The sequence below is a fragment of the Sapajus apella genome, unplaced genomic scaffold, assembly GCF_009761245.1.
Source record: "Sapajus apella isolate SASKATOON/1434 unplaced genomic scaffold, GSC_monkey_1.0 scaffold36, whole genome shotgun sequence".
Taxonomy (NCBI): domain Eukaryota; kingdom Metazoa; phylum Chordata; class Mammalia; order Primates; family Cebidae; genus Sapajus; species Sapajus apella.
This window is the reverse complement of record NW_022436976.1, coordinates 11,836,685-11,856,454: the sequence shown is the minus strand read 5'-3', so window position 1 is coordinate 11,856,454 and position 19,770 is coordinate 11,836,685. Positions and strand designations below refer to the sequence as shown.

Below are 19,770 nucleotides of genomic sequence, written 5' to 3'. Positions count from 1 at the left end.
ATGGTCTACATAGTTTGTTACCTATTTGACCTCATACACACCCTCCTCACACACATGCACATGCACACACATGTTCAGATAATGGCCTTAAAGACCCCTGACTGCTGCCTGGAATTCTGACAATGCATTTATTCACTAACCGTTTTTGATTGCCTATTATGTGTCTTGCACTGAGGGGTAAGAAAAACGAATAAGAAACTATTTATGCCTTCTAGAAGATAGTAAGATAGGTAAAAAATGGAAACAAATAATTATTCAGAACAAAAAAAAGTAACAAGGGATACAGATAAGATAAGGAGATATTAACATCTAAGTGTTGAGGGAGTGAGCACTGAGGAAGAAGAAGAAATAGAGAAGGTGAATTAGAATCGTCTCTCGAAGGGTGGACAGAATTTAGACACATAGATATGTAGACACGGGAGTAGGGGCATTCCAGGCTGAGAGAATTGGATAAATTAGAGTTGTTGGTTATTAAGAAATATAAAATAAAATAGCTTACATATTGTAGAATACAGAGTTCAAAGTATTTTGCATGGAATCTTAAGCAAATCAAAGCAATAAAGAATTCTTCTTTATATTTAAACATAACTACAAAAAAGGTAGCAGGTAGCAACACAGATTAGATAAAAGAGCACTGCTTATTGAGTAAGGAGATTTGGATGGCTCTTTCTCATAACAGTGCAGACTTTGGGCTCTGATTTGTCTTTCTCACATCTAATTAAATCTCTACTTTGCATCCAGAGTAACTTTTCCAGACTATGTAATTAATTCCGTTACTCTTTGGTAGATTGTTATATTAATCCCCTCCCCCACTCCAATGAATCATGCCTCCTGGTTATCATACACTTATGTAGTTTGTTCCTAACCTGACTGAGGACTTAGACAAGTGACTTAATTTAGGCCAAGAAACACCAGCAAACGAGACACATGCAGAGGCTGGATATGTACTTATTCATTGGAATTTGCCCTCTGGAATACTGCCATTATTATGTGAAGAAGCCCAAGCTAAGACTAAGGAGGAGGGTATGGATGGAGCCAGTGTAGGAGGTTGCTAAAGATTTGGGGTTTTTAAAATACCTATTAAATATTGTCTCACCTTGACTCAATGACATCAGGCCACATAATTTTGTACTGTTTTTTCATCACATTCAATCCTGCTTTTTTTTCCTTTTTGAGATGGAATCTCGCTCTGTCATCCAGGCTGGAGTGCAGTGGTGCAATTTTGGTTCACTGCAACCTCCCCCACCAGGGTTTCAGCAATTCTCATGCCTCAGCCTCCTCAGTAGCTAGATTTACAGGCATATACCACCAGGCCTGTTGAATTTTTGTATTTTTAATAGAGATGGGTTTCACCATGCTGGCCAGGCTGGCATCAAACTCCTGACCTCAAGGGATTTGCTTGCCTCAGCCTCCCAAAGTGCTGAAATTGCAGGCATGAGCCACCATGCCTGGCCCATCACATTCAATCTTAATCCCCTGTTCTCCAAATATCCACTGTGAGTTCTCTGTTATTCAGGTACGAAACTGTAGGCAACTGAGTGGAAGATAGTTATTGTGGATAGAAAAGAATGCAAAATAGGTGTCATTAGTGATGTCAGACTGACAATGCCACATTGTTGAATTGATTGTTGGTAATGAATTCATTCAGTCTTCCATGTGTTTATTCTTTCATTCACATAGTAATCATTTATTTAAACATTTATGAAAAATTTAGCATATGCTGGGCACTATAGGAACAGAGAAAGAAATAAGGCTCTTCTGAAAAGCATATAAATAAAAGTAAATATGTTGGTCACACTCAGGCTTGTCTGAAACAAATGAGAAATCTCTGTATATCAGTATAAAAAAACACTAAATATGATTTATTTATATTAGTATAACACAACACTAAATCTAAATCTAAATATATGTTATTTATTTTACTTTTCTAGCAACTTCTCAATATAGTCACACAATACTTTGCACTATATAAAGTACATTTCACACCTCATCTTAATCCCAAGCTATATTAAGAAAGCTATTGTTTCTAAAATAGTGGTAATTAGTTATAAAGGTGTTGTTACAGTAGAGCCACATATTCTTCCTAAATTTTAAGAATATTGTACAGTCTGATATGTTAATGTTTAAGAAATTAACTGATGTCTTCTGAAAAAATGTATTTAATCCACAGTACATGTGCCATTACATTTAACAAAACTAAAAAAATAGCAACTTCTGTGGAAGGTAATTGGAGATACTTTAATTCTGTATAAAGAACATGGCATACTTTGAATGCAAGTGTCAAAAATTTACGCTTATAGTCGGATTCTACATTCCACTTGGTGTTTTAGTGTGCCTCCAAATTATTGTATTATTTAATGTTATTTCTTAATAATGTTCCAAGTGTCTTCAAGAGAATAGAAAAGAATGTGTAAAGTTAGAACAATATATAGATTTCAGTAAAATCAGTTGCAATCATTTCTCTTATCAGTGTGATTGCAGATGATTTAACATTGATATATTTATCATTTAGAAGGCTTTAAGATACATATCATGCATTGGATTTCACAACAAGTACATCCTTTTCCATGGCTATTTGCTGTATGATAGCAGAATAGGAGTGCTCTACAAGTTTTCACCTCATCATAACCTACTGAAAAAAAAAGAATGAATCATCAAATACCTACAGAGTGACAATTTTATAATGGAGCTATTGCGTTTGTTAGTGTATTTATGGTATCTGAATTAATCACAGTTTTAAAATTCTATGAAATCTTTACTTGAAAATATTCTGTCCATATATAACAATCTATGCTGGCTATTTTACAATTTTGATTATTTTATAACAAATCATTCTGCATTTTCTCTAAAATTTATATCTTGACATTTTGATGTAAGAGTCTAATAGTGTTTCATTTTAAAGAATAAAATATGCATGGAGTTTTGTATGAGGAAATTATAACAATAAAAGAAACATAGGGCCATTTGTCTGGCATACTAATTTTAGCCTTTATTTCACCCAGTTATACTTGGAATTGTGATTCTGCTCATGAACTTGTGTCAAGCAATGGACAGAACATTTTTGAGTAGCGTTGATGCCTTTTACATTGTTCTGCTTCTCTTGCTATTCAGCAATGCACATTCTGATGTACCTGTATATTAGCATATGTAAATTGAACTTAGTTTAAAAACATCAATTGCTTGTTTTAGGGCAAATGCTATGTTGGTGCAAAGGAGCTAGGCTGAATAATGTATCTCTTCTGCCATCATTGAACTTGAAAGCTTATAAGAAAGACAAGCAAATCAGTAGGTACAAAAGACATCTAACCATTCAGGAAATTCTGCCAACTCTCTTGAATGTATGTCCAGAATTAGACCATTTCTCACTATCACCATCACTGCCATCTTGATCCAAATCACTCATCACTCACCTGGACTATCATAGTAAATCCCTCATTCATCTCTCTTGTTTCTGTTCTTGCTCCTCCCAACTCTTTGTCCTAACATCAAAAAGTAACAAAAGTCATTAAAAAAATAAAAGTCAGATTATGTTACTCTTACACTCAAAACCTTCCAATGGCTCCCTAAATCACTTGCTGTAAAATTCAAAATACAATGGTCTAAAGCGCTGTACATCACCTGGTCCTGTGAAAACTCTGACACAAATTCCTTCTCTTTCTCGTTTACTCTATTCCAGCCACAAGGGCCTCTATTTTGTTCCTAAACACTGTAAGCATGCCCAATTTTAGGCCTTTGCACTTGCTGCTCCCTCAAGTTGAAACAGTCTTCCCCCACCCCATATTGCTGTACTTATTTCCATCCACACTCAGATATTATCGTATTAGTGAGTCCTTCCGTTGTAGGTCAAATAGCCACCTCCACCCTTGCAGCTTTTCCTGTTTTTTTTTTTTTCTACTGTGTTGTATTTTTCTACACATAGCTTACATCCCTCTGACCCATCATTCATTTATTTGTTAAATGTTCATTGTCTTGTCATACTATATGTAAATACTGTGAGTATAGCGATTTATGTATTTTGTTCACTGCTACAGCTATGGCTTGAAAAACTGTCTATTTTTCTAACGTTTATTATCTCTGCTTTCATTGTTTTCACCTGTTATGTTTATTTGATAAGTCCTTATTACTTTTTAAAAAATATTTCTATAAAAATCTTTGCCTTTTAATATTGGTCTTTAATACAATTACATTTATTATCATACCTGGTATTGAATTTTACTAATTTTTGGTTTTTATACTCTTTCTACTTTATTGACCTTTATGCTTTATATCTTTATGCTTTTTTGGCATTTTCTTTTTTATAACTTTCCTATATAGACTAAATTTTCTTTGCTTTTCTGTTCCCAGTAATTTGAACAATATATCTCCCGGTCTCGGTTTTAGATTATGGTCATGTTTATATTTTTATAAGTCACTGTTAAACCTATTTCCTCTACTTAACATGAGTGAGACGAGAGTCCTAGCTTTTGGCCAAGCTACAGCTACGACTGGTATGCAGACATTCTGGTTTGCCTTCCCGAAGGGAATATGCTTTAGATAGTTGTCATGAGAAGTTTTGTGGACACAGGGAACATAAAGAATTATCAGTCTGGGAAGAGGAGTTTTTCTAGGGTGGCCCCATCTGAGACTGGTCCCAGGCTCCACCTCAAAGTTTCAGTTCTGAGATCTTGGAGGAACATGTTGTACATGGGAGTCACATTGCCCTTTTCACCAGAGTATCTCTGGTTCTCAGGTGTCCAAAGATAGCACATAACTGGGGAAAGGGAGCTCTTCTTGCTTTGGCATGAAGCATAGCGTAGCACTGAAATTCAAAGACGTGAGGAATTTAAAAAGCAGAGTCAAATTTTCAAGTGAGGGATTTGTAGCAGCCTGGGTTATAATAACCTTGTATGCCATTGTAGGCACTTACCAAAAGGGACCTTAGTGTGGTGCCTTTGAATGGCTACACTAGTGATGGACAGTAAGGAGCAGAGCTGAAGAAGGAGCTGAGGAACTGGCACAGAGCAGCTGAAAAGAAGTCTTTGTTAGCATGTGTGACATAGTTTTGGGTGCCTAGAAGTTGTTGGAATAGATTACTCCAAAAGGTAGAGGCTTTACACTAGTAGGTGTGATAGTGGGAAGATGGCTTATACAGTCAAATCCAAGAACATATTATAACTCTACATTCCCCTGATAAAAAGCAACAAACTTAATATGCCTCTATTTCCCATTCCTCTTCTACTCAATATTTTCTAGTGTAATTGAAATTAGAGTGAATTTTAATTGATTTTTTTCTTACTCTTACATTAAATATCTTCTTTTTCAAGAATAATTTTTGCCCTTACAATTTAATGTTGTTATATTCACTAAAATCATTTAGAAAAATGTTTGACTGGTGGTAGTGTTCTCTGGAATTTTATATACGATGTTTTCTTCATTTATGTCTTTTTATTTTCCATTAATTTCTCACAAAATACATCTTTGTGTAAGAGTCCACGATGTGTGTATATTTTTATCCTTTGAATATCTGGTTATTTCCTCCCATTGTTTTTAGATAGACAAGGGCTTAGCTTGGGTGTTGCTAGCTCTTACTCTCACCTGAACTCCAGAATCCTGTGGCTATCTAACGGTCATCTCCACTTGAAAAGATATCTCTGTTAATATGTTACATTAGGTAATTGTATAACATATTAACAGAGATATCTTTTAAAAATTGAAATTTCAGGGGCATAATAATGTTATTTTGGTTTTTCAGGGAAATATACTTGTTCTTAGGATATATGTGTTGAAGTATTAGGTGTCTTAGCAACTTTGAAAATGTACCGCTCGGATCTCCTGTAGACAGGAGCAAAATTGACTACCCTGGTAGCTTTATGTCATGTACCTCCCTGTTCAAGCCAGTGTACCCTTCATGCTGCTCCCAGTCTGTGGCTGTGCATAGTAGGTGTACTAATGCAACTCATGCCCTTAAGAAGCGGGACTCCATTAACAGATGGCTTGGGCTCAAGGATTGAGCCATTGGCCTTAGCCAAAACTTACTCAGAAATGTGCTGCATTCTGAAATTTTTTCTCCCCAGTCTCCTTGTCTCCCTGTTCTTCACAGGAGTCTCAAGTATCTCTCAGCCTTCACCTGCTGCGCCAACTGTTTACTTCTCACAGCCCACACAATACACCTCTTGTAAGTCCAATTCTATACTGGCACCTACTTCACAGAGGGTCTGAGCCTACAGGATTACATGCTATAATGTCCAAGTGGTTCAGAAGGAAAGTGTACGTGTGTGTGTGTGTGTGTGTGTGTGTGTGTGTGAGAGAGAGAGAGAGAGAGAGAGAGAGAGAGAGAGAAAGAGAGAGAGAGCAAGAGAGATGGAGAGAAAAAAGAAAAAAGGAAGAGAGCAAATGTTTCAAAATATTAATAATTGATACATTTAGGAGAATACTATGTGTATTCATTTCACTATTCTTTTTAAGATTTGAAAGTTTTTAAGTAAAACGTGGCTGCTAAAATATAAAAATTTAAAAATTACTAAAAAAAGAGATATATAAAGCTCAACATGTGTGTTGACGAGGCATCTATTTCCAATTTCAACCTCTATTCTCCCCAGTAACAAATCCCTGATTTTATTGGGCCACATTGCATCCAACCTAGAATTTTATTTCAATTAAAACATCAACTGACTCTCACATTCAAGCAATGGAAATACAAGAAAACATGTTATATGGGATTGTGGGAAATCTTCATAAAAGGTAGGAGGTATTCCCTTTTCACCCTCTCCTTTAGGGCTTCCTGAACTGTGTATGTGATTGCTAGAGCTCAAGGAGCCATCTTGGAACACAAGGCAAGGCATCAGAAAGAGCAGATCAGCGAGAAAGAAGGCGTCTCAGTTCCTAATGACTGAAGCTACCACTTCAGCCATAGAATCCTGCCTCTAAGACTCTGAAACGTAAGGGAGAAATAAACTCTTACTTAGTTCAAGAAATTGTTATTTGGTGCTTTCAATTTATTTAGGCAGCTTAACCTAATGCTTTTTTTTCTTTTGTGATAATTTATATTAGGGTTCTGAGTAGTAATTTTAATCTTCAAAATTTATTTGAGGAGATACTGGATTGCAAAAGTATTTTTTTAATATATAATACTTTAAGTTCTGCAGTACATGTACAGATCTTGCAGGATTGTTGCATGGGTATACACATGCCTTCGTTGTTTGCTACCTCCATCCCCCTGTCACCTACATTAGGCATTTCTCCCAATGTTGTTCCTCTCCCAATGTAGTTCCTCCCCACCTGCTACCTGCCTCCCCTATCCCCCATCACCCAACAGACACAAGTGTGTGATGTTTCCCTCCCTGTGTCCATGTGTTCTCACTGTTCAACACCCACCTATGAGTGAGAACATGTGGTATTTGGCTTTCTGTTCTTGTGATAAAAACAAGCAATGGGGAAAGGATTCCCTGTTTAATCAATGGGGTTGGGAAAACTGGCTAACCATGTGCAGAAAACTGAAAGTGGACCCCTTCCTTATACCTTACACAAAAATTAACTCCAGATGGATTAAAGACTTAAACTTAAGACCTAACACCATAAAATCTCTAGAAGAAAACCTAGGCAAAACCACTCAGGACATAGGCATAGGCAAGGACTTCATGACTAAAACAACAAAAGCAATGGCAACAAAAGCCAAAATAGACAATGGGATCTAATTAAACTTAAGAGCTTTTGCACAGCAAAAGAAACAATCATTAGAGTGAACCGTCAACCAACAGAATGGGGAAAAAATTTGCAATCTACCCATCTGACAAAGGGCTAATATCCAGAATCTACAAAAAAAAAAAAAAAAAAAAAAAAAAAAAAATTTAAAAAAAAAAAAAAAAAAACTTCATCCAAAAGTGGGTGAAGGACATGAACAGACACTTTTCAAAATAAGACAGGTATGCAGCCAACAAACATATGAAAAAATGCTCATCATCACTGATCATTAGAGAAATGCAAATTAAAACCACATTGAGATATCATCTCACACCAGTTAGAATGGCAATCATTAAAAAATCTGGAGACAACAGATGCAGGAGAGAATGTGGAGAAATAGGACCACTTTTACACTGTTGATGGGAGTGTAAATTAGTTCAACCATTGTGGAAGACAGTGTGGCGATTCCTTAAGGATCTAGAAATAGAAATACCATTTGACCCAGCAATTCCATTACTGGGTATATACCCAAAGGATTTTACACCGGTCTGTTATAAAGACACATGCATATGTATATTCATTGTGGCACAGTTTACAATAGCAAAGACCTGGAACCAACCCAAATGCCATCAATGATAGACTGGATAAAGAAAATGTGGCACATATACACCATGGAATACTATGTAGCCATAAAAAAGAATGAGTTCATGTCCTTTGTAGGGACATGGATGAAACTGGAAACCATCATTCTCAGCAAACTGACTCAAAAGCATTTTCAAAAGAACTTCATTGTAGTCCAATGTGAATTATCTATCTTTATTTGAATGTTAAATATTATAAAATGTCAATTTTACATAGCAAAGAGCATTTCTAATTGGCTAAAAATTTAAGGAAGATAGTTGGCATTTATAGCTCAACCTAATCTTACACTGATATTCTGTCCAAGCTAAAGACTCAGTTTCCATCTTCACCTCCAAAACAAAATTCTCCCAACCCATTCTTCTCGGTGCTCAAGAGAAAAAATAAATAAATAAAAATCATCATAAACTTTCTTTTTTTTTTTGAGACAGAGCCTCACTCTGTCGCCAGGTGCCAGGCTGAAGTGCAGTGGTGCAATCTTGGCCCGCTGCAATCTCCACCTCCTGGGTTCAAGCAATTCTCCTGCCTCAGCCTCCTGAGTAGCAGGGACTACAGGCGTGCGCTACCATGCCCAGCTAATTTTTGTATTTTTTAGTACAGACGGGGTTTCACCATGTTGATAAACTTCCTTTTAAGTCAGTTTCTTTCTTAGATGTTTATAGGATACCTTCAGTAATTGCAGTTTTATAATTCACTAGGATATGCTTAGATGTGGCTGATTGCTCCTACTTAGCAAGTGGGTAATAATCACAAAGGGGCGCTTAGATGCTTTATCATAGTTCCTTCTTGTTTCTTCTTTTGCTCTGTTTTAAAGTTCTAGGTTTAAATTAACAAAGAATTATTTTTTTAACCAGTCCATCTCTATTAGCTTTCTATGGCTACCGTAACAAATTATCAAAACTTGGTGGCTTAAAACAACAGGAATTAATTATTTCACAGTACTGGAGGCCAGATTCAAAGTTAAGTGTCAACAGGATGGTTCTCTATCTAGAGGCTCTAGGGAAAATTCTGTTCCTTGCCTCTTGTTTCTGGTGTTCTTGGTCATATCACTTCAATCTCTGCCTCCTTCTTCGCATCACTTTCTCCTCTGTGTGTTCCTGTCCTCTTCTGTCTCTTATAAGAACATTTGTCATTGGATTTAGGACCCATCCAGATAATCCAAGATGATCTCAGCTCGAGAAACTTAATATTTAATTATCTATAAAAACCTTTTATCCAAATAAGATAATATCCACAGAGTCTGGGGATTAGGAGCTGGACTTATCTTTTGAGGCCACCATTCAACTTACTACACTATCCATGCTACAATTAGGGGTGTTTCCTTTGAAAGTTCAGCCAATCATTGATTTGTGCTATTGTGTACTGAGTGTATATCACAGTGCTATTGTGAATTTGTGTGTATGTGTGTTTGTGATGTGTGTACATGTCTGTATATGTTTTGTTTTTCTCTGGTACTTCAAAAGGAGGCTTGAGGGTGCCCAATAACCTGTGTCTACAAACTAGATATTTAGCGTATATTGAAACAATATAATCCATTATTTTTCAGACAAAAGTTTCCATCTAGTTTTCTGCTCTCAGGCAGAAAATTTGGATAACGTACGCAGGATATTAACAAAGTAGCATAACAAATGAAAGTTGCTGACAAAAGCTAAATATTCTTATATTTTTGCATTAAACTCACATCTCTGGGATGACTATGATGTTCCAGGAATCATGCTAAGTATAGAAATGATTAAAATACATATATATTGTATTTGCAGATTTCATAATGTATTTAGAGGGTGTGTTACAACATAAATGGCTGTACATCAAAGTAGAAGATAATAAAGATCTGAGGAGAGAATAAATTCAAATGGCATGGGTGTCAGGAAGACAGTTAAGACAAAAGGCAAAATACTTTAGGGGAGACAGTTGATTCCTTAATATATAAGTATGAAATGAATGAGTAAATAGATTTGGATGTATTTTTTATTCACTTGTCACTACAAGAGAAGTAGAAATCTGTGTAACAAAAGCCAAAAATTAAGTAGAAGTACTACTATATTTGGAGGAGGGAAAACTGTGAATAAATTGTTTGCTATATTTAAATTAATATATTTTAAAGCTACTGTTTGAAATTAAACATTTTAGAATTCACATAACTCATTCTTTGCATCTAATTGTTCAAAGAAAAGGAAGAAAAGAACATTGTGAGACTTTAGAAAGACTGCCAGAGGAAGGTACTGGGATTTGCTTCTGTGCAGTGTCTTCCTGAATTTCACTTTGCCTTTGAGGATAGGCACAGGGCTTGAGAAATACTTCAAAGAGGTTTTCCGGCCAGCTATGTTTTGCCAAGTTCTCACAGCTTTCTCAAAGCTTTCAAAATTATTAAATACCAACATACATCTCCTACACTTTTACTTTATCAGGAGAGAACACTGCAAGCAGCATCACAGCCTTCAGGATTCTTTATCATGTCATAAAGCAGCTGCATTCAAACTGCAATGCTTCCACTCAAGCCATAACAAGGCAATGTTGACATTAAGATGCAATGTTCCACAGATGCCAGTTTTAGCAATGGCTATAATAAGTGTCAGAGAACATTATCACATGGTAACTCTTCAAGTTGGGAATGTGACTTTTGTCAGTCTTTGAAACTAACTGATTTCAAACTTCTGTGCCACCTTAGAAGGAAAAAAATGGCTTACTCTTACCTATATTGTCAGGAATTGTAATTAGTTTTGTTCTTTTTCTTATCTTAACCCATGTATGCTGGAGGTTGCAATTTTTTTAATTTTTGCATGAGTGAAAAATCAGACCTTGGCAATGACCTTGAGCAATAGGATGTAAATAACTCCCACACACTTGGAGTTCCAATAATGGAACACTAAGCATACGTGGGTTTAAAAATATCTATTCTCTATCCATAGTCAGCATCAGTTACTTATCTGCTTTTAGGTGGAAGAGCAACTACTGGAATTGTCCTGAGTCTCTATGAAGTTTAAAGGCTCTTCCTGATATTTGACAAGCCCTAGAACCTGCCAACATGAATAACAGTTACTGAACGTCCAGCGTGTAAAAATCAAAACCAAAACTTTACCCAATTCTAATCTCTGAAGATTTAAAGAACAAAAAGGATGATTCATGTTTTTAAGGTGCTTACAGCCAAGTGGGTGTTCAGAAGTGTGCATAAATGATGAATGATTACATTTGTATAGTGCTTTGCAAATTACTAAGGTCCTATAGACTTATTGCTTAATCCTTACAATAACCTGGCAAGATAGCTCTTAGAGATAAGAGAAATTGAGGTAACATATTTAGAAATAAGCAGTTTGAGGTAATTTTTTTTAAAAGAAAAGCAATTTATTGGCAGAGCTGTAGTAAAGTCTAAGTCTTTTTTCTCTAAATTCACTGTTCTTTCTATACTATAGTATGAATTAAGTGCTGTAAGAATTTAAACCAGAAAGAAAGATGATTGTAAAATGGGAAAATGGTAGAGACTTCACAAGGATAAGTGGCTTAGCTTGATTGCTAAGGATAAGAGAACTGACATCACCTGACTATCTGGCAGGGATAAAGACATAAACCATTCCGTGTCATTGAGGAAGGGGATGTGCTGGGCCTTCTCAGGCCCACTGTGTAGCATACCACTCTCAGGGCTCTTAACATGGAATGCCCTCCTGGTCACCAGGCTCTCAGTTTTTCAACCTTCTGAGTGCATTTTTCCAAGTTGGGCAAAATTTGAAAAACCAAGTTACATGCATGTGTGGGAGGAAAGAAGAAATCTTGATTGCTTTTTTAATTATTTATTTCTTTTAATTTTTTCAGCACAATTGCTTCTCTTTAGAAACCTACTCCTCATAAGAAAGGACATTTTAAATTGGAGCAATAAATATTTACTCACTTGCAGCCTTTAGAACCATAATGTGCTAATACCTTCTACAAAAGCTAATGTCTTAAGGTGGTTTCTACCTAAGGTTATTTATTCTTTTGCTCGCTATTTAAGATTGTTCACACATCCCCTATACCTGAAATAAAGTGAAAGTATATGTGTATTTTTTATCACTCTGGTGAGAAATATCTCATTTGACTTTTTTTATTTCTGTCCTATTAGAAACCGACCAATTCTCCAATGCTGGCATTTCATTTCCATTATTTCTTTTTTGAGAAAACACTATATGTCAGGTTTATGCTATATGATTTTTTCCACCCATATTATTTTATTTCATCTTTACTAAAAAATCTCACATTGCTAAAGAAGAGAAATGTGAAGCTTAGTAAATTAATTTCTTCCCCTCCCCCATCACTCAGTGAACTAAATGGCAGAGCTGATATTTGAACCCAAATCCCTACTTCACAGTCCCTTACTCATTCCACATTCCACAAGAGCTCTCTAACCAAACTTCAAGTGCATGAGTTTAGGGCCACTTCAGCTCATCCTCTCCTGGAGACCAGCCACTGAAATTAATGTTTGCATTTGTTTTCTTGACTATACAGGATATGTGGGTAATCTTTTTAAGATTCTTGTTTCCATTACCACGGAGTTAAATAGAACAGCTATACATAAATCAAGACAAAAAAAAAAAAAAACACTAAATTCTTTAGGAACAAAATGTTCTGCAACAGGGATAAAATACAGAATACAAAGTATCCACAACGTGCTGGATAGCCTGTAGACATCTTTAGAATACTAATCATGTGTCACTTCCATGATGCATACAGAGTCTCAGCAGCTATTGGTAAACTGGAATAAAATCACTGGGTAACTTTTGGCTTTGTTTTAGTTGGTAGATTCATGAGTAACCTGATCACATAAAGACATCATCATGAAATATGCATACGGTTGAACTGTTTAGTCACACATCACATTTTCTATTAACACATTCTCATTAGATTTTCTAAACACTATCAGGGTAATTCATCCTTTCATGCTTCAGCTTATCTCCTCCTTCAGATGCCACAGGTCCCTTCTACCACCACTTTCCCTCCCACCCCTCCTGCATGCACACTCCACACTCTCGCCTTCGTGCGATCCCTCCTTCTTTTTTCTCTCCCTGTTTCAGACTTTTCCTTAATCGTCATTTCTGGTGTCCTTTGTTGCACATACTTTCTTTAGCTTATAGACTGCACTCTTCTAACACTCATTCTCCTTGCTTCCACTGAAAACAATATTCAAAACAGATGTTCCCAAATTAATTCAACAAATTAGAAATCTAGGCCATACTTTCTAATTTAACTTTACTTAAATCATTCTGTGTGACCCTGTCAAAGCATATGTGCAGGAAAGTAAACGAATTCGGAAACCAGCAAAATCTGGATTCTAATCATAATTCTGACACTTTATCAAATGTGTGACCTTATACCTCAGTTGTAGAGATGAAATATGAATATCACCATATAAGGCTACTGTGGAGACCAAATGCGATGAGGAATTTAAAATACCTAGCTGTGTTACCATAAGGCAGTTGCTTAACCTCTCTGTGATTACGTTTCTTCATATAGTTAAACTGTTTAGTCACACATGACATTTCTCTTAACATATTCTCATTAGATTTTCTAACACTATCAGAGTAAATTATCCTTTCATGATTCAACTATCTCATTTTCATATTTAAAATGACGTAATAATTATATTGGGTCGTGTGAATATTAAACTGGTTAACGTATGTTGCTTACAACTATGCCCAGGACAGAGTAATTCTATCATTATAATTATTTAATATCTAGCATCATGGCTACCATTGAAACGAGAGCCCCTATAGTTCTATAAATGAGATATTAGAAGACATAGTCATAGATTATTGATGTCAAGTGGAGATAAGTGTACACTATTGAATTGAGTAATACCTAAAACACGTAATGGATACATTAGAATAGATTTGAAAATAGAATTGATAGGACATGGTGACATTTTATGAGGGAGCTCAGGAAGAGGGAGGAATCAAGGATGGCCCCAAAATTTTATTTGGGTAACTAAATTCATGATGATGACCTGCCCTAAGAGGAAAGAAGCAAGCAGAGGGCTCAAAGGCATTACATGGTATAATATGAAGCCTAAAATATTCCATTGGATTTAGCAACTTTATAGTTTACATTGGACATGTTTATTGGGGTGATAAAGACAAAGTGAGACTATAGTGGATACAAGAGGGGATGGTGGGTAAAGAGGTAGAAGCAGAAAGCCCTTTAGGAATATTGACTATAAAGAAGAGAGAAATAGAGGCTGGTCACAGAGGCTTGAATCTGTAATCCCAGCAATTTGGGAGGCCAAGGCAGGTGCTTCACTTGAGATTAGGAGTTTGAGACCAGCATGGCCAACATGATGAAATCCCATCTCTAATAAAAATATAAAAACTAGCCAGATATGGTGGCAGTCGCCTATAATCCATACTACTTGGGAGGCTGAGGCAAGAGAGTCACTTGAACCCAGGAGGTGGAGGCTGCAATGAGTCAAGAGATCATGCCACTGCACTCCAGCCTGGGTGACAAACCGAGAGTCCATTTCCAAAAAAAAAAAAAAAAAAAAGAAGAAGGAAGAAGAGAGAAATAGAATGTTGCTCAAAAGGTTACTTTGAAGAGTCAAGATGTTATATCAGTAACTATACTGATTATTTACAACCATAGTGTTTCTTGAGCTGCTATGATTTGCTTAGATCATGGGGGACAAATGATTCGAAGTGGCTTAAGAATGGTTTTAATCCACCTGGAGAAATAGGAGATATGTGTAAAAAGAAAAAAGTAGTATGTGGAAAAAGTAGTAAGAAGAGAAAACAAATACCAAGTGCCAACTGTATGGAACTGAAAATAGTTATAAGCATTTAGTCTCAATGATGCAGGCTAGAATATTTGGGTAACAATTCAAACAGCAGACAAGACAAGCTTGTTTTAAAATCAGGACAAGGAACAAGTTGGTCAGGAAGGGCATGAGGCCAGAGTCATTGGTGTGAGTAAAGCTTCAGGCAGAGGGGCCTGGCTTAGGCATGGCAGTCAATGATTAAGGGATAAATTGAAGAGTGTTTATTCAGCTCGTTTCCTCATCTCTACTGGAAAGGTGAGTTCATTGGAAAGATGTGTCCTGTACAATATCCAGCAATGTAGTAAAAGCCAAGTAAATATTTCATAAATATGTATTGGGTAAATGTTGAATATGTAGAAAACCTATAGATAAGAATTTTCCTGGAGTTGGACTAAAAGGGGAAAATTAAGGTTTTAAGTCTCAGCAAGTCTATTTTGAGTCACAAATTGGATATTTATAACAAATATGAAACAACAATTTGGTCTGATAATACAGAATTCAATTCTAGGGAAAGTTGCTGCTAAATGTGACCACCCCATAAAATTCTCCCATGCTTCTCTCTTTCTTGCCCTTTACTCCTTCAGTGTCAGGAATACATTTTAATTCAATATGAGTTCACTGGTTACCAATAAATCCCCTGGCGTGGTTCTTGCTTCGGTGGCTCTTATAACCTTATTGGAACAAATGCTATGAAAGCCAGGATGAGAAGAAATCACCAAGCAGGGTCCTGAAATATGGGGATATTTATTTAGAGAAAACATTGGAAGTAAATTCAAACTTGGAGGAGACACCATGAACAAAGGGAAGGAAAGAAGCAAGAAGGAGCTAGAGGGTATTCTGGGGACAGTCACATAGCATTGACGAAGGGTTAGAGCTAAAATAGCCCTAAGCTGTCATGGTTGATAACTTACAGTCCTGTGACTAATACCTTCTAGCTCACAGGGATAGACTATCTGGTGTCTTGAAAAAATAAACAGCTTCTCTTCTCAGCAACTGAAGAGAAGCTGAATGGTTCAGTGAGTTTAAAAAAAAAAAAAAGATATGTTCATTTCTTGTGAATTTTCAAAGTGTCCTTGATGGAAGGCATATGGAACTGAGTACATTTTTAACCTGCCCTTTGGCAGAGACGGGCATTTAGCTTTCCTGTGCTAAGTGGAGATGGAGATACCATAATAAAAGCTATAGCTTCAGATTAGTCCAGTAGGTAAAAGTGGTTTCCTTTCCTGAGTTACCAACAAATCCCAGCTTTCCAAAGGGCTTCAAACAAATTCCCCTGAAGCCACACTTTTAAAAACACTCATCTGAGGCTCCTTCTGAGAGGTTAGAAGGAGACACTTCTTAGAGGTCAAGCTCTGCAGGAGCAAAGCCTCTGTTCATCAGAGACAGAGCTGCCTCTCCTGCTCAATTGGAGTTGCCCAAGTCTGAGGCATCTCTTCTTAATACGGAAAACCTTGTTTGTTTATAAAGCCCAGCTGTCCTCATAGTTGTTATTCTGAAGCTCAGCTCTCCTCTGCTTGACACATGTACGCCTATGCCAGGGTCTTCTAACAGGAAGCTTAGCACACAAAATGTCAATGGCATCTTTCTTTTTCCTCCTCCTTGTCTTTCATCTAGTTCTTCCTTTATTCTCTCCTCGCTCTGGCTTTGTTTCTTTCCCCTCACTTCCCCATTAGTGTCTAGGATTTAATGTAAACATGCAGAGATGGAGAGTGTTAACAGACATTTTATATCTGGGTGTTGAATAGGTGCTCAGAAGGTCTCTGGCACATTGCCAAAAAGTAATCTTGGATCTGGTTTCTTAAATGTGAATGAGAAAAATCCGATGACACTTTTATACAAATAGATACCCTGTAGTTTCTGCCTTTAGCATCTGTATCTACACACTTCACATAGGCTGGATACATGCTTAAATCCTCAGTTCAGGGGAAAAGAGTAGCTAACACAGGAAAAAGAATAGTTGTTAATTAAATGATTCATTAGATGGCCTTGTGGAGGCAGGCGGGAAATAGCTCTTCACATTCTTCCTTTATAGAATAAGGTATCATTTAATGATCTTTTCCTTTCAATTCTAAAATATTGCTTGCTATGTCTCCTTTTTTTCTGTCCGCCACATTTCTGCTACATACACTTTCATATTGTTTTCCTGCCTCTCCTTTGTTTTGGAAGACTTGTGTTTGCTCATCACATGTGAATGTCCAGTGCATTTCAGGGCTGACATACAGAGTAGGGATTGCATAAGGACTTTATAATTTTTTTGTATATTCAAAACTGAATCTTCAGAAAGGTGGCTAGGAAGCAGTATTTAGGTAATAAATAGCAAAAATTAGAAATGTTTTTGATTTTTTTTTTGGCTTGATGACTTCGTTTTAGTAATCAGACTAGCTAATTGTTACCTTTTCATACTTAAATGTCACATATCTTTTGCCATCTTCTTTATTCTCTAAAGTTTTGACTATATGCTTTATGGGAAAAAAACTCCCACATTTTTCGCCTATGACCACCAAATCCAAGTTTCACAACCAATTGTCTAAAGTCAAAAACCTCTCCTCATCCACGGTACCACTGCACTAGAAAAATGTTAGTCCCTGTGAAGAAAAATTGCCAATTTTGTTCAGATAACCTTCCTCCCTTTCTCAATTTTAAATTAAAAAAATATATATATAATAAATGCATAGCTGTCATCTCTTGTGTCGTTACCTTGATTGTCACTTCAGCATTCAAAAATGTTACATTTTGCAGTTTGCATGCCTAAGATTCTTCATAAGATTACACCATGTTAAGATGAATAAGAAATGACTATAACCATAGATAGAAATGAAAATTATACTTTGTTTATTCTAGAGCACTTGCTCATAGAAACCTCACAATCAATAGCGTGCATGTATGTGGTTAGATTTATTCAGTCATTATCACTCTTCCACTTGCATTTTATGGTGCTGAGCAAATAGTAAGTGGAGAGTATGAATTTTTTTCACATTACCCTCAATAAATGGGTTTAACCACAATACAAATCTTATAATCCACCTCTTCAATCCCACTGGCAATGGGACAAATCCAGTAGCTTTAGAGGTAAGCCTTCAAATATACTTCTACTGACAGGTTGAAGTTTGTTTTAGGAAAAATCAAGGTTCTACAATCCTTTGAATTTATTGGAGTTTTCCGTTTCCATGGTTTCCAAGAGTTCACTGAAATTAGGCTTTCCATGTTTAAAAGTTCATGATAGGGGCTTTGGTAAATTCCTTTTCTCTAACCTAGATTATGTTTAAGATGTCTATATTGCTATTCCTGGATGAGTTTTGGGAGCTATTGAACGGTGAACATGGCCCTTCACTTGTATACCTCCTCTAAAGAACCAAGGGTATACACGAGGCAGTTCAAGGCAATCTCTATGAAGTTAAACTAGAATTGTTTTCTGGCATCATAAAAAAATAAAATTACAATTTGTATTTATAGTGAAGAACTGCCTTCAAAGGGTTTAAGAGGGATGTCTACGCTTGAGGTTCTCTGGTCTTTGGTAAGGAGGGGAGTGCCCTGATAAAATAAAGTATAAAAAACAGACCTGGGTTGGGCACCATGGCTCATGCCTGTAATCCCAGCACTTTGGGAGGCCGAAGCAGGCGGACCACAAGGTCAGGAGTTTGAGACCAGTCTGACCAGTATAGTGAAACCACATATCTACTAAAAATACAAAAATAATTAGCAGGGCGTGGTGGCAGGTGCCTGTAATCCCAGCTACTCGGGAGGCTGAGGCAGGAGAATCACTTGAACGCGAGAGACGGAGGTTGCAGTGAGCCGAGATCATGCTACCACACTCTAGCCTGGGCAGCTGAGTGAGACTCTATCTCAAAAACAAAACAAAACAAAAAAAACAAAATCAGACTTCTGGAGGCTTTATTTATCTTGAAGAAAATCTTCTGGACATGGTAGGAGTCCTGAAGTAGTTTATGTTAGGCCCAAGGTACAAGGAGGTGTCCAGAATATAGGGAGAGGTGGCATGATGCAGGGGTTCATGCCTACAATCCCAGCACTTTGGAAGGCCAAGGCGAGAGGATTGCTTGAGGGCAGGATTTCAAGACCAGTCTGGGTGACATATTGAGACCTCATTTCTACAAAATGTTCAAAAATTAGCCAAACATGGCGTGCATGCCTGTAGTACTTGGTACTCAGGAGGCTGAGGTGGGAGAATTGTTTGAGTCCAGGAGTTTGAAGTTACAGTAAGCTATGATCACACCACTGCACACCAGCACTCCAGCCTGGATAACAAAGTAAGATCCTATCTCTGTAAAAACAGAATGAAGGGTGAGGCTTTATTTGGCTATAAACTAAAAGTATGTGATTTCTCATGTTACTATATGATTGTTGTCATGTTTCTATCTGCAGTCCAAATTGTGAAACAGCCTCAGGTAGTTCCTGATAGTCCAGTTATCACATACTGTACATGAATAAGGAGCAAATCTCCCTGAGCCCAAACGTACTGTCTCTGTGATAACTGGGGCTCAAAACCAGGACCTCCAGTAGTTACCCTCAAGAAGATAATGACTTTATGATCAACTGCTGTTACCTAGCTATGTAAGACGCAGAGATTAGATAGATAGATAGATAGATAGATAGATAGATAGATAGATAGAAGCAGATACAGAAAAAGACCAAAACAAGTAGTATATGAAATTATATTTGTGACTACAAGGAACTGACCT

At 36.7% G+C, this 19,770-nt stretch overlaps 1 protein-coding gene and 1 long non-coding RNA gene across 2 annotated transcripts in view; both read left to right on the top strand.

The window, feature by feature from the left end:
- Positions 1-19,770, top strand: part of LOC116564091 (serine/threonine-protein kinase TNNI3K) — a 324,743-nt gene that overhangs the window by 197,531 nt on the left and 107,442 nt on the right. The window lies entirely within an intron of this gene.
- Positions 1,360-12,347, top strand: LOC116564098. The gene is made up of 2 exons (XR_004274719.1): positions 1,360-6,720; positions 11,236-12,347. It is a non-coding gene; the product is annotated as an uncharacterized LOC116564098 (long non-coding RNA).